The 16,680-nt window shown below is 29.0% G+C and overlaps 1 protein-coding gene across 1 annotated transcript in view; it reads left to right on the top strand.

The window, feature by feature from the left end:
- The first annotated feature begins 353 nt into the window (after positions 1 to 353).
- Positions 354 to 16,680, top strand: part of LOC129988892 (uncharacterized) — a 77,077-nt gene continuing 60,750 nt past the window's right edge. Inside the window, exon 1 of the mRNA XM_056097176.1 lies at positions 354 to 480. The gene's annotated coding sequence lies outside the window, so the exon portion shown is untranslated. The remainder of the gene's footprint in view (positions 481 to 16,680) is intronic.

A 16,680-nucleotide genomic window follows, 5' to 3' on the forward strand; every position in this document is an offset into this window, starting at 1 on the left:
AAACGTAAAAATAATTACATTAATACATGCTTTTTTTATTTTTGTAGAGGAAAAAAAGATGCATAGAAAGAAGTTTAAAATATATATAAAATATTGAAACGTGATACAAGCTGATCACTTTAGAAACCTTTATAGCGCATTCAAGAACTATTTCTCAGGAATTTATTTGCCCATCAATTTTTCAGTCACATTTTTGTACGATACCAAAAATAATCTGCTACAAGCAAGCAGTTTACTCAAGTAATAATGGCAAATTACGTTTCAAAGACGGCGAATTCCCATTGGTCGTTTCTTTTAATCTCGCGCATCTATGAGCTGCGCGCTTATGTTTGAGAGCGCAAACGATTTTGTGACCGAGTTGAGTCTTGTATTCCGCACAAAATTCAGCACCGAAGAAGCTGAAAGAAAATTTGCTACTGCTTCAAATAAAAACGGCTGAGAAAAAAAGAATATCTATCTTCTTTCTCCAGCATTTTCTTGGTAAGTTTTAATAAATATTATCTTAATAATGATAATGTCCTTTTAAACTTATTTTCTTAATTTATTTTTTTAAGTGAAAAAAGAAAGAATGAAATATATTTTGCATTCTTTCTGTCTATCTATGTATATAAATTTATTCTTTAAATGGAAATGCTTTTAAAATATTAAGTTGGTTATTTATTAAGTACCGAAAAGAGTGTTGCTTCATTTTATCGAAATAATTTTCAAGAATAAAATGGAATTGGGTAAAAATAAATTGCTTGTTATCAAACTGACATTAAAAAATCATAGTTAAATCAGAATGTTCATAATAAACTATTGGAAAATTGCAAGCATATAGAACAAAGATGGCACTGTTTTTATTTTTTATAGATTTTTTCATTCTTTCATACCAAATAAAAATTCTTACAATATGAAAAAAGTTAAAATAGCTTTTAGTATTAACTTTATATTTTTGGAAATGTTCATTTGAATTCATATTATTTAATATGAGTTGTAATTTTTCTTTGTATTGTTATCGTAAATATAAATTTTGGAAGAAATATTATAAACTTTTTATTAGTTCAGAGTTTTACGGTATTTATGGAGAATTTTATTTTATTATTTTGACAGAAATAAGAGATTACAAGGAGAAGGAGTTTTTTTTAAATAAAAATGCAAAAAGATGAATTAGTTTTTACATTTTTTTAAGTATTTGTACGTAAAGAAAATTTATGATTTATTGTTTGATTTTATATCCTTTCATTATAGCAAATAAAAGTTTGTCCTGAAAGAAAGTATTAAAAAATCGTAATAAAATCCTGAAATGAAAAAAGTTAAATAATAAAAATGGAAACGGTATAAAGATATTTAATATTTTTAATTTCAATTATTTTAAATATTCAAATTAACTAAGGTTTTTCAATACAGCTTTATTTTTATACTACTGTATGTATTTTTAAAGAAGCAGTAGTTTTATTTACGTATGTATTAAATATTATGTCCTGAAATCAGAATTTTATTTTTAGTTCCTATAAATCATAATGAAACTTAAAAGAACAAATTTCAGATAGTTTTTCTAAATAAAGAGTATTAAATAAAATATATAATGAAAAAAATCACAGAAATAATTTTTCACGACAATATCGAAAATAATTCATTTATTTTCCTATTGTATTTGAAAATAAATACTTCCGATTTCCTGGTACTTAGATCCAAGAGAAGGACAACAAGGATTAAAAAAATTATTTTTAACTTTCATGAGTTAAATTAAAAACATATAGACATATCAAACGATGTCATTTAGCATCGTAAAATCATTAGGATGCGTTTTCTAATTAAATGGGAAAATCAGCGGGAGTGGTCTGCATGACATTGGCAACCAATAGTTACGAAAGAGCCTATTTGTGTACAACCTTTTACGAATTTTTTTGGTAATAAATCGCTGGAATGCGGTTAATACGCATTTACCAGAAAATCGAAAGTGTATTTTGGATGTCTTTTTTCCATCTGAATGAAGTGAACTTTTGGCGCAGAGTTACAATTAAAATCAAAATATCGTATGCCAAATTTCATTTATTTAAGTCACTGTGTTTCTGCACATGCATGAGAACCGACAGACCGATAGTCGGTCAATCTTTTAACAGATTTGTTTTCAAATTTTATACCATTTACATTTCAGATGTTAAATCTGAGCACCACATTTTATCCATCTAAATGTCTTCTTTTTGAATTTACCGTGTTAACTTATATTAAAACAGTCGGATTTGAATAGATTTCATTCAAAATTTTGTAGAAATAAAAAAAAATTTGGGGTTAAATTCGCATATCAGTTTCATTATTCTAGCACAAAGCATTTGTTGTTGTTGTTGTTGTCTTGCTCACTATAAGACATTATTGGGAAAAAAATATAGTTTTTTGTGGGGGGAGGGGGCTTAAAAAGGCAAGAAACGTTAAAAATTTCGTTAAAATCACGTTCATTCCTTTTTTTTTTTTTTTTTTTGAAGATTAGAATATTTTCTCTTTGTATATTTCTTAGAAGAGAAAGGGGGAAAATACCTGAGCGTTGTAACTAAAACGTATCTAAAAGTTAACTTCAGCCAGTGAATTATTCAAATCTAAATTTCATCAATTTATTATTTATAGATAAATATTCAGTATGAGTTTAAGAATTTCCAAAAATCTTAGAAAACATTCAAAAAGTAGTAAAAATTAAATATAAGCGTAATTAATGTTTTTAACATAAGAAGAAATATAAAAGTTGTTCCTTTTTTGCGTTTAAATAATAATAGGTTAAAAATTGAATATTTTTCGTGCATCTAAAAATGTTGTTTTACCGTCTAAAGATAGAGTGCTTCAATGAAAGAAGCAATTTAAATGTTCTTACATTAAAAAAACAAACAAAAAAAAACATTTATAAAGCACAATGAAGCGAAATGAAAAAGAACATTCCTTCTTATAGTATATTAATGTGCCATTTTGGAACTACATGAAGAATATTTTAGGACTAATTTCGAGCAATTTGAAAATTAAATGGCGAATTTGGAACTACATGAAGTAAGGGCGAAATCGGAGATAGCATCTCACTCCCAAAAAAATCCATAGCGCACCAATACGGATAAAACAAACCATCCTGAAATCAGATTTTTAACTTATTGATCCAAATTTAGAGCATACCTTGAATCTTAAACACATGATCCTTCAAACTCATATCCAAGACTTTGTAATTAAGTCAATGCAATTCTTGAAACACGTGCATCAATGCAAAAAATAAAGGAAGGGGAAAAAAACTAAACATTTGATTTTGGGAAACATTTATATCCCTTTTTTTTCTGATTAATTAGTGGGAAAACGAGAAATAAAACGAATAAAGGATTTTATGAGTAAATAAAATAAAACAGACTTTTTATCTTTAAAGAAAAAAAAATATTTTTTTCTTCAAAATATTATTCAAATTAGAATTTAAAATGTTATAATAGTATCAATAACTATTGGGATTATTTTTTTTTTAATTTTGGGAATTACAGACCAAAGCACTTCTTTTGTTATAAATAAAAGAAAAAAATTGGTTAAATGATCATCTCATTGGCTTTTATCTTTAAAATGCAATAAAATTTTCAAAATGCTAACAATATTGCATAAAGGCAAAATAATTTATTAAAAGTATAATAGCAAACACTTAAATGTGTAATATAAAAAAAGTTTTGTTTAATACCTTTCCTGAAGGCATACCCGACATAGAATATTATATGCACATAAATTTATTTATTCGTGTCATGTTCTTCATTGAAGCTTTCTCCAGATATGAGAATGAGAATCTTTTAGTATGGTGGTTGGTTCACGCCTTCTTACGGGATTCCGACATCATTACGGGAGTAATGATGTCGGATTGAGTCACCTCCTGATGACGAGATATACTTCCTATTAGAATAGTTATAACATGGCCGGCAATGATGGCTGTGGGGTTGAGCCGTAACTCAACCCCACAGTTCTCATTTCATTGCTGTTCAGACCCCAGATTATTCAAATAAATCCATATACCTTCGGGTAGAATGAAAATTACTCTGATGTGATTATTTGTATAGTATTAAGAGAACCATTGCAATAAATAAGTCGTGAGTCGAAACTGAGACAGTCAAGACTAAGATAAAATGATAAAATTTATAATGATTTCTAGCTGAAAAATGCAAGAAGAGTATTTGTCGTTTTTATATTTTTCAGAATTTTTTATCCATTGGATTGGTATGTGTTAGCATTTTTTTTTTCTGAAATGAAAGTGCACATAGAATTTACTGAGAAAATAAAAATATGCTTATAATATACAAAAATCATATGTAAAAGTGTAAATGATGATCTTAGTATCGTGCAGTGTATAGGTTCATATGTATATATACCGGGTGCGGCATAAATTCGTGCAAACTTCAAAAAATCATAATAAAAAAAGTAATGCTCGAAAAAAAAAATGCGGTTTGCGGGAATATGTTCAGAGAGCCTTTGGATTTTGTTATTTCTATTAAAAAATGTATTTAAAAATGACCGATAGATGGTGCTTACACGTCATACCGAGACAATTTTTGCAAAACAGCATAGCTATAAAACACAAGGCTGGAAATGGACCTGTCATTCGACTCCAGTAGCATGCTATCGCTACCGGATCGTGCATTAGTGGTTAAATTTTTCTATAAGAACGGTGAATCCGCGACTAAAGCATTGTGACAGTTACGACGGTGAAAGAAATTATGGCAAAGAAAAACCCAATTTCATTGAATGGGATATTGAATTTAGTTCGCTGTTTTGAGGAAACGGGAAGACCAGAGGATAGACCAGGAAGTGACAGACCATCCGTCAACGCTAAATGCGTCCCTGTTGTCCAAAGAGTCATGAGAAATGTGGCAGCCGAAACTTCAACGAGGAGTTGCAGTGCACGTGAAGCAGGTAAAGTAACGGGAATTCCGGAAAGGTTTATCCGATGCATTCTGCACGAAATCTTGAAACTGCATCCGTACAAGATAGAGGCATTTCACCAGTTGTTGCCAGCAGATTGCGAGAAAAGACAAGCCTTTGCAACATGGGTGCTCGCACAAATGGAACGTAACCCAAAATGGTTACTGAACATTATGTGGACAGATGAAGCCCACTTTTCATTGCATGGTGACGTCAATACGCAAAACAGTCGTATCTGGGCGACATCAAACTCTCGTGCGTACACGACCAAACCACTACATTCTCCGCATGTGATTGTTTGGTGCGGTTTCACTGCGTCCTTCATTCTAGGCCCTTTCTTTTGTCCTGTGTCCGGTAGGAAAACCTGTTCCGTCACTGCGGAACGCTATCTTAGGCTTTTGCGAGACCACGTTATGCCAGCTTTGCAGCAAAGGCGTGTGTTATCTTCCGTCACCTTCATGCAGGATGGTGACCCATCCCACGTTGCTAGTTCCGTTAAGATGTTCCTCCTAAACACATTCACTGAGGACAGAGTGATAAGCTGAGGATGAATGAATGAATGGCCCTCACGATCGCCAGATCTTTCTCCAGCGGACTTTTGGTGGGGATACCTGAAGTCTCGTGTCTACAGGGGCTCTCATGCCACTTTGATGGAACTGAAAGATTCCATTCAATTGGCCGTTAGTGGCATCAATGCCGACATGTTACACGCAACTGTAATAGGCGTAGATACGCGCCTCACTTGCTTAATACCTTGAGGAGGTGGTCATGTTGAGCATCTTTTGCTTTAAAATAAAATGTACTATAATGTTACTGTGTTCTGCTTTCCGGATTTGCATAAACCGTCTCGGTATGACGTGTGAACGTCATCTATCTGTCATTTTTTTAATGGAAATAACAAAATCCGAGAGGCTCTCTGAACATATTCCCGCAAACTGCAATTTTTTTCGAGCGTTACTTTTTTATTATGATTTTTTGAAGTTTGCACGAATTTATGCCGCATCCGGTATATGAACCTATCGGAGGAAATGGATAATAATTAGTTAATAATATTTCCAAATCGTGATAAAATATCAATAAATGTTGTTGATTTGAAAGATTTGTGACTGATTTCGCGAATATAAAAAGCAAGAGCTTCTTATTTAAAGCAAAATCGGCAGGATTATATTCAAATAAAAAATTAAATATAAAAGACAAAAATAAATTAATTATAAATAATAATTCACAGCTTTTATTGTGATATTATATATTCCAATTAAATTATATTTTATCTAATTTCTGAACAGATATTTTCACTATAACCTAAAATTTATTTACTATAGGTAGATTTAACTTTAATATTATAGATGAACGTTTTCAAAGCATACTTTGAAAAGATATTCTGGCAAAAAATAAGAATTATTTTTCTACTTTAAAAATCATTTGAAGACAAAATCTGTCATAATCTTCTAAAAGGTCATCTATTCTAGTGTTTCCACATTACCGAAAGGTTTAGCCATACACACACAAAAAAAGAAGAGAGATACAGATGAATATGAAACAAATATTACTTACAAGTTAATTAGAGAATGGGTAGATAAATTCTATTTTAATCCTCCTCCTCCTCCTACTTCTATGAATCCTTCTATTATCGTCCATGAAAGGAATAAATCCTATTATTTTAATGTATGGTATCTAAATTAGCTTTTGAAGCAGGAAAAATTTCTATCTTTTACAGAATTTGTATCTCCCTAAGGAAAAGATTAAAACTTAAAATCATATTATAACCATATCTAAGAAAAACAACAAAATTCACTTAATCATTTAAAGCCAATTGATAATCCCATTTAAGAGATGACCAATTCATCTAAATTATTAAAGTGATAAAGCATGTTGATTCAACATTATTACTTATTGCTACCGCAAATGCCATTAAACATGTAATAAAAATATATAACTTCCATAATATCTTCTTCCAACATTGTTTTCAAATAGTTCGCTATAAGGTCGATTACTATTTAATTTACTATTATGCATTGAAATAATGAGTAAAAGTATTTCCAGCTTAAAATAAGAAATTATCGAAAAGGAACTTCCAATGGATACTGATTGCTTTAAGATCTTAGTATCGTGCATTGTATATAAATTACATTGGGGATACAGTTTTTTTCCTATCCATAATATTCACTATCACATATATAGAAGCAGTAATTCGTAGAGACACGCTATAAAATAGTGAATTTGAAATAATCATATATCTTTATATTTAAATTTATCTAAACAAAAGGATTGCTTTCTAGATTATTAATATTTCGATTATTATCTGATAGTTTTTGAAAAAAAATAAATCTAATGTTTTAAAAAGCAACGAAATGTAAAAACAGATTTTGAAGAAAATCAAATGTATGGCATAATAATCAACATGAATGAAATAGTAAGTTAAGAAATATATGAGCCCTATGAACGTGTGTCTTGATAAAATTAAACATGCTATTCATTAAGCGTAATCATCTCTACATTTTTTACGTTTAGATAACTATCAACATATCTTTTATAGTTTAATATTCTCTTTAAATATAAAATTTATTATAATAAAATAATGGAATTCGATATCTTCCAAAAAATTATCTCATATAATTATATAAAATTTATAAATTTTTTCTTTTAATTTCCGTTTACATACTGGATTTTTACATTTCGAATATCCCTTGTAATTCTACCACATTTTTGAAGAACCTCATGCAGTTATCTAACCCTTTGCAGACTATACTGAAATTTTGTGACTGAGAATTTCTGAAATTAAGAACTTAATATATTAATTTTTTTTATTTAAATCATTGATTTCTTTTTTTCACAGCATTGTGAATAGAAATGATTTCATTCCAATCGTATTATATTTTCATTTAGAGAAAAACGTAATTGTAGGAGTTTTGCATGTGTTTTATAGAAAATTAATTAAATTCATCAAACTTCATAAACTGTTAAAGGAGTTTATGATGCAATATTAAAAGCAATGCATATTAACCAAATACTCTTTTGTAGAAGATCTGATTAGATATCTGTTTGAAGAACTTATAAGATTCTTCTGTTTTATTCTAAAACCAAATGTCAGAAGTCATTTTGTGATTTCTGAGTCTCGGTTTATATTTCATTTTTCGGAATGAATGTTGTTTGCCCTCATTCGATCCAAAACAAAATCATTTTCAAAAATATTTTACATAAACTATTTATTGTTTGAATGAAATATGAAAAAACATTTTGTTTTGTAAGAAGCAGTGTTCAAAATTTTCTGACGTATTTTAAGGTATACGAATTGAAAATTATTAGAAAAACATTTTTTGAGAAAATATTAAGAAAATAAATTTAGTGTACTAATAACAAAAAATTTAAAATTAAAAACAGTGTTGGAAATATTAACTGTGTTCTAAAATAATAGTATGCATACTTGCGTGATACTTAATATTGTAACGAAACTTGTTCTAACTTGAGCTGAATGGGTCAGTGGTAGGATGCTATGAACTGAAAGCGTCAATTCGTATCTGACTGCAAGCAAGTTGTCTAAAAATTGTTTTGTTATTGATTTATTTCTCTTATTTCTCGTGTGTACTAGAATGTTCTTATAATTTCTGTATCTTTCTAAATCTGGAAGATTTGAGTCCTTGCGTCTTGTGGATAGAAACAGATGTAAGGTTTAGTTCCTTGATAAAGTCTCGAATTGAGATTAGCGAATACTATCTTTGATTTTTGTTAAACACACGGTTTATGTACGCTAACTTCGTCTACGCGAATTTATATTATTAGAATTTATATTTAAACGCGATTTTATATTTAAAGAATTTATTCGCGAGCACAATGATAATATTCTTATTCATGATATTCAGTTTTATTCCTTTCCATCATTAAAAAGTTGTTGTTTTACATCTTTTTTTTATAACTTAACGCCCTTCATATATTTTATGTTTATGATGACTAATTTTTTTAATAAAATTTTCATTCATTTTCTGACTTATAAGGACATTAGAGTTCTAAAACTGTGTACAAGTGTGTACTACCAAAAACAATACCATATTTTAAAGTTTTCAGAACTTGATTATTAATTAATTAATTCTGATTGAATTTTTATTTTATGTGAGAGATGCCACCTGAATTTGAGAAGACGAAAAAATGACTAAGATTAATCAACCTCTTACTCAAAAAATCGGAAAATGATAATGTTTTAGTGTTGATTCGTCGATTTTCATATTATCTTTAAATAATTACACTTAACACTATTATGTACATAACACACACAAAACACACACACACACAACACACAATGTTTTTTTCTTGTGTGTGTTATAATTATAACATTTAATACCATTGCAAGACACTTTTGTATAAATGCATTTATAAAATAAGGAAATGTGTAAATAATAAATGTTTTTATATATAAAGTATTTAGAATAAATAATAAATTATTTCGAAAAAGATTATTAAAATAAAAAATATTATATTTAAATTAAATCGGCGTCATTAAAATGCATATTTTTTTAATGATGTAAAAGTGGTTTTTGTGCTGTAATATACTTCGAAGTTATAAATTACAAAATGAAAATAAATAGCTCACATTTTATATTGTTTTAACTGTATCATATAAAAAAAGGCACTTTGATTTACTGCAACAAAATTAAAAATTCTACTTTGGTCAAATGCCCAATATCATTCCAACATGGCTATTTTTCAGTGTAAAAAGCAAACAGAAAAAAAAAAGATTCCACAACATAGAAATAATTTATTACAAAAAAAAAGTCTTTTGAATTGTTCTTCGTATAATTCGTAAATCTCACTCATCCATTTGTTCAGCATCCGCACCTGCCTTTAAAATGTTACACTAGCTTTAAGTCATCGTGCTTGCATCGATAACATTTGAGACGTTCCAACTTTTGAGGAGCAAAGGTAATTGGAGTGCAAAACGTGGTGCTATCTCATTAATTGATGTTTAACGAGGTAATCCAAACTGTTAAAAGCGCTTCCCGTTTCGCGCTTGAATCGGTTTATTATAGACATAAAGAGAACTCAATTCTTTGGGAAAAAAGCAGAAGCAATTTGTGGGAAGACTTTCTCCTACTCCTTATATTCTTATACTAAGATAATGAACGTATTTATGTTTCATTCGTGCACTTCTAAGCTTTTGGTAATTTAAGATCTGACGTTTTAATATGGCAACAATTTTTTTTCCTTCTTTTATGTAATATAAACCAAACGATTTCCGTTTCTGCGTTTCTTCTATTTATTTTTCAGCCGTTTTGTAATTTAACATGAAACATTTATTTGGAAAGAAGCCATTCTTTCCCCACTTGAAACTACAAAGTTGACATTATTAAACATGTATTTCGTTTGGAAAGTTGGATCTTTGTACATGTCTTCTTTAAAGAGATCGTGTATCTGTATCTAGACTGTATTTTTCCCGTGCTTTTACAAACAATTACAATATACAATTTTTGAATCTGCGTTTTCTTTTACTTATTTTTTGAATGCCAAGCTTCTTATTCAAAAGAAGTAATTCTTTCCCATTTTAAAATAGAAAGTATACATTATTATGCATATATATATAATATCGTTTTCTTTTCTTTTATAAAATTGTTTTCTTAAAAGAGTTTAAAGGTTTGAGAGTAAATCTCAGCTTTTCTATAAGCCCCTTTTTTTTTCAGTATCCCCTCCTAATCTTTCCACAAGATTAGAGCGATAAATTTAAATTAAAATTTATAAAATAAGTTGTAGTTTTTAAAATAATCTAAAAAAGTTAGTATTTTTTTTTTATTTTTTAGAAAGAGAAAAAAGTATTTTACCTTCACCTTTCTCTGAGAAATGCTTTCAACTTTTGACAATGTAACTATTTCACATACATATTTCACTCCTCAAATATATGGAAGATTTTAATATGATTGTTTCGAAATGTTATTTTTAGTTGAATCTCTTTAAATAATTCGATTAGCTAATTTCGCAATCTTGTTTTAACTTTGAGTAATGGTTCTAATTTCGCTTTCATTTATACCTACTTATTTCAAAACAAATAGAATTCAATGTAACCGGATAAAACGATATTTCATTTAAAAATTTATTTACTTAACAAAAAATTCGTTTGTTTAATATATTGTTGTTGTTCAGAATGTCCAATGTAACATTCTACAAAATTTAGAATATTTCATTCCTGTTTGGATGGCAAGGTTAAGTTTATAAAATCTAAATATTCCTGAAAACAAACATCAATTTATTTATGAATCAACGTAAAAAATCATGTAAAACATTAATCAACGTAAAAAAAATATAAAAATTATTTTTATAATTTTTTTTTCTGTTTTAAGAATTTTCTTTGAAAAAATGCAGAAAGAAATATAGAATATTATAAGTTAATAATTCAAAACGAATTTTGGAAACAGTCTAAGAGCAAACATAAGTTATTTTATTTTATGAACTGATATAATAAATTATGATCAATAAATTAATTTTACTTTCATCATTTTGAATTAAAAAAAAGTATGTCATTAAATGCTTTTTCTTCTTAGTAATAATAATATTATAATTGGAGGAAGAATGTAATATGACAATTAACCTATAAAACCAGTTTTTGGAACCCAGAAATTTATTTTGCTCTAGTTTTTTTAAATATTTTTCTTGCAATAAAAAGATTCATTATGTCATCAAACAGTTCAAAGAAGAAAAATATTCGTTTTAATTTTAGAAAACAGAGATATATGTCTAAAATAATTTTCTTTCAAAATCAAGAATTTTTCATAATTATATATGAGTTTGTCATCATAATAAAGATGTTGCTCTCGCTTTTCAAATAATTTTAAAGACATAATCGTGTTTACGCTATTTTATCACCAGGACTGTAAAAGGGTATTATCCTTTTCTTTTTTATAAATTTGACCTATTAAAAATCATTTTTAATTACTTAGCTAGAAGTACTTCTTTGATTTGCAGCAATATTGTCAAATTTCCTACAGTGTTAAGGCATATGTTGAATTTTATCATTCATTATGATAACAAGACTGTTTTATTTACTACTAGCCGCCTTTGGCGACCAGCCGGTTCGCCAATCTTAATGTTCGTTAAAATTTTAATAATTAAATATTTTATGCAATTTCTACTTTAATAGCTTCTTCATCAAAACATTTTAAAACTTCAAATTTTGATTATCATATAACTCATTCATAATATTATAAAGGCCTTCAGTCATAACGTAATATGTATCTCTCTCATTTTCTGTTAGCACCCATAGAATTTATGCTTTAAATTAAAGTGGAAAGAATTTATCTTCAATTTATATAATAATATTTTTTACTGAAACAAAGCATTTTTTTATAATCTGATTACTGAAAATAGAGTCACTCAGCGTTTAAACTTTATGGGCACTAAAGAATATCTTTTTAAATTTATGTAATATCTCAAGAGTTGATCAACAAAATTTTCTTAGATTCATTATGAGCAGATCGATTAATTAACAATGTTTAAATTTAAATGCATCAAACACTAAGAAAATAAAACGAATCGTTTAAAATAAACGGTTGAAAACAGGTTTTAAAAAAACTACTTAAAAAACGATGTACTTAAAACTATAAGCATATACAAAAAATATATGACTAACATAAATACAATTTACTTACAAAAGCATGCAACTAACCCAAAAATAATTTAAATCATCCATTGATAACGTTGTCATGGTAACAATCAGAACAGAATGCGCATGCGTGAATTTTCTTCGCCGGTTACGTAACGCAAATACGTGATTTTTTTCTACGCCAGTTGGGGTAACGCTATGCGGATTAGAAATTTTTAATTTCCTTTATTCTGTTTTATTTTAATTCAAAAGTACTTCAGAATGAATCTGAAAGATTGATTCATTAACAATGTTTAATTTTAAATGCATCAAACATTAAGAAAATAAACAGAACCGATTGAAATAATCCGCCGAAAAATGTTAACCCTAGCCTCATTACTGTTGGGAGAAAAAAAAAACTGAAGCCTTTCTCGTTTGGCGCTGGGGATAATGGAAGATTTTTTTGGCGGAAAAGTTGGGGGTGGGGAAAATGGAAGATTTTTTTGGCGGGAAAGTTAGTTTTTAATTAATAATTAAAATTCTAATTAAAAATTCGAAAAAAGAAACCCCAGGTGCACATTCCCAACCTCCAAGGTATACATGTACCAAATTTGGTAGCTGTATGTCAAACGGTCTGGCCTGTAGAGCGCCAACACACACACACACACACACACACACACACACACATTGAGCTTTATTATAAGTATAGATTAACAAAATCCTCATAGCATTGCCCATGATATGGTGATTGTAAGCAAAATAAAAACTACTGTAACAAATAAAGCAATGAAAACGATGCAAAAAGTAAAATTTATTTTGACCATTTATTTTTATTTATAACAATGATATCATCTAGTGAACTGCAGACGATAAAAATCGAAATAAATACCTGAAAAAGGAAGAAAAAAGAAAGAGACAATTGAATGGTTTTTTGCTGCAAATAATAACTATTAAAATCAAAAAGAATTTTGTTAAAAAAATCATGATTTTTTATTTTTTTAATGTGACTACTTGCCAAATCAACGAAGAATCTATGCTTTTGTTCACAGATCTACGTTTCAATAAAGGAAATTTTTGAACAAATCAGTAAAGAAATTAATTATAAATTAATAAAAAGAGGCATTATGATCATTCTTATTTTAGAGAAAAATGTTTCATTAATAATTTCAAAAAATTAGACTATCAAATATAATATATATAAAATCAATATTAGACTTCAAATTATTGCATTTGGGGGAGGGGAGTGACTAATTTTTAGAAATTAGAAATTTCTTTTTATATTTATCAAATCGCTTGTGTACGTTTCGTGTTCCTCCTTTAAATCAGTTGTCAAAAAATTTTCATTTTGTTTCAATTTTGTTCACAAACATTCTAAACGGCGGATTGGCGAAATTTCGGCCTTTGTAACATAATTCCAATCTCTTCCGTTATTTATTTATTTATTTTGGATTCCTTAGATAGTCTCGCAACAAATAGAAGTCCCTCACAACCACCACCACCCTCCTCTTCTTTCTTTTAGTTTCTCGAATACGAATCATACAAAGAAAATATATTATAATTGACAAAAAAATTTCTTCTCGAGATTTTCACGAATTTCCATGTTTTAGACTCTCTGAGTACGAAAAATACATTTTTGGAATCGTGTCTTCTGTCTGCCTATGAACTCACTCAAAAATCCTTTGAACTAGAATTTTAATATATAGTTCTCACATCATATAGATTTCTATTAAATTTTGAATGAAACCCATTCTTAGAAAGTCTGTCTATCCTGCGGTCCGATACGAAAACTATGAAATGAAGAGAGCTGTATGGATAAAATTTGATGCACGGATTTAATATTTAAAGTGTAGATATCTGTCAAGTTTGGAACCAAATCCCTGGAGGAGTTGATCGTCTGTCGATCTGTATTTTCACAAGCATGTAAGGGCGATAAGTCAAAAACTAAATGATTTCAATATATGAAATTTGGTATATTACTTTGCTATTACAATTGCAGTTCTGCTTCAAATTTTGACTGAACCTGTCGGTGAAAAGATGTGCAAAACTCACTTTCGGTATTCTGTTGTTTGAGTATTAATCATACCCCAGGGATTAATCAACAAACATCATATGCTTATTAACTCCTCCGTAATTATTGTTCTTCGATGGTATGCTTTAGTAATACACTATTATTTTATTAGAGTATGTACAAGAACGCTTTAAGGGAAACACTCTAGCTGGTTTTAATTTTCATTTCTATATTTAGACTTGCAACGTATTGTAAGCATTTAATTTGGACTTATGGTGAGTGAATTTATTTTCAAAACCTTGATTGTCCTAAAATCGAAAAGGCTAATAATAATATATTTCTTCTAGTATCACTCCTCTAATAAAATCTTTACAATGAGGGCGATTTTAAGAAATCTGGATGACACATTTACAATATTTTTTGTGGGAAATCATGAATCTAAAAATAAATATTGTTACGAAATTTCCGGGGTTCGTTTGGATAGTGGAAGTTATATGGTCTGGTGAACGCTCAATCAGCTGACGGAAGTAGAAAATAAAACAACGACGTTTATTTACACGAACAAACACAGGACAGCACAAGGACGGCAACTATATACAGCACAGAAGACGATTATCTTCAGCCGAGACGTGCAGCATACAACAAGACTCTCTACTGCAGTCAGTAGCGCACAGCTTAGTTCAGCACTAGCTTGACTCCGTCGCTGCTCTGCTTATCCCTGGAAGACCAGTTCTTCATCGTCGCTTCCGACTATTCTCGCACTACTGCTCCCCGGCAGCTGCAGCTCCTTTTAAAGGTCTCAAGAGGCGGGGCTAGAAGCCTTTCAACCAATCAGGAACATTCGAGGCGTATCTCGGTTCCTACTGGACGGATCGGGAAAATTCTCGATGTTTCGGGTATAATCTATTTTGGCACCAAAGTCGCCAAATTCGTTGCCAAGTCGCCAAATGGTCGCCAAGTTTGTTGACAAGCTCTGGGGCCTCCTATGGAACCAACTATGCTGGGAAGCCGCATCACAGATTCGTAACAATGTGTTTTAAGTATTTAATGATAAAAATTGAAGGTTAGTACATTCTAGATAATAAAAAAAATGTTATTTGAAAAATCTTCGAGTCTTAAATGAGGCATACAATGGCGCACTTAAAGAATATCATTTTTAAAATGGCGAAAACATTGAATGGTTTTTATTGTTATTGTTTATTTGTAATATTTGTGAAAATAATTTTAAGAATAGCATTCAAATATCACACGAAAATATCACAATCCAAACGAAAAACTGTATTTAAATTATTTATAATAAGATTTCGTTTTAAAATTATAAAAAAAGCTGTTTTGGAATCAATTTTAACCGTAATCAAATGGCGAGGATGTCACCTGTATCGGCAACTTTTCTCTAGATCTCTACTTCATACCCGTGGGCAGAATTGGCCTCAAATGATTTCACGTGTTGCTAGTCCGCGTGCCCAGAAAATATGGAATGGTTCTTTTGGTTTATTATTTCAGGGATGGTTATTTTTAATTTGTAGGTTTTAGCCACGGTGCTCGGATTTAGAAAATAATTTTATCTTATTTAGAAAATAACTTTAACCAGTATGATATGCAATAATTCAATAAGATATCCAGTGTGTAATTATAGGGGCATTTTTTTAATTTAAAGGGATTTGAATGAAATTTTTGAGAGGATTGAGAGATTTTTTTAATTCAAATTCTTTCTTCCATATTAATCTTTAAATGTATGATTTTTTGGGTATTGTATAAAAATATTTTCAGTTAGTTTTAATATTTGAGATCATGCAAACGATACTCTGTTTGTTTTCTTTTTAAATTTATAACTTTCCTTTGAAATGTTTTAATGATATGAAAAATAAAAAAAAGCATTCTAACATTTCTAATAACCTTATATCTTGAAATAATTTTTTAAACATTATAAAATTACTTATGACTGACATTAAAAATGATTTCGGAAAGATTATTCTGAAAATGGAGCCAGAGTGTTAAAAAATTCACTTCCACTAGTCAAAGAAAGATAATTGCTTATAGATAAGGAAGAACTTCTCAAACTTTTTCCAAGTCAGTAATCACTTCTCACTTGAATATCTCACTTTTTTAACAGCTTATACAGATTTTTTTAAATGTTTGTTATATTGATGTTACGTTTTGTACTAATGAGGGGGCTATAGTAGAATCTCATTTCGGTTATTTTGAGCAT

The sequence above is a fragment of the Argiope bruennichi genome, chromosome 10 (assembly GCF_947563725.1).
Source record: "Argiope bruennichi chromosome 10, qqArgBrue1.1, whole genome shotgun sequence".
NCBI lineage: Eukaryota > Metazoa > Arthropoda > Arachnida > Araneae > Araneidae > Argiope > Argiope bruennichi.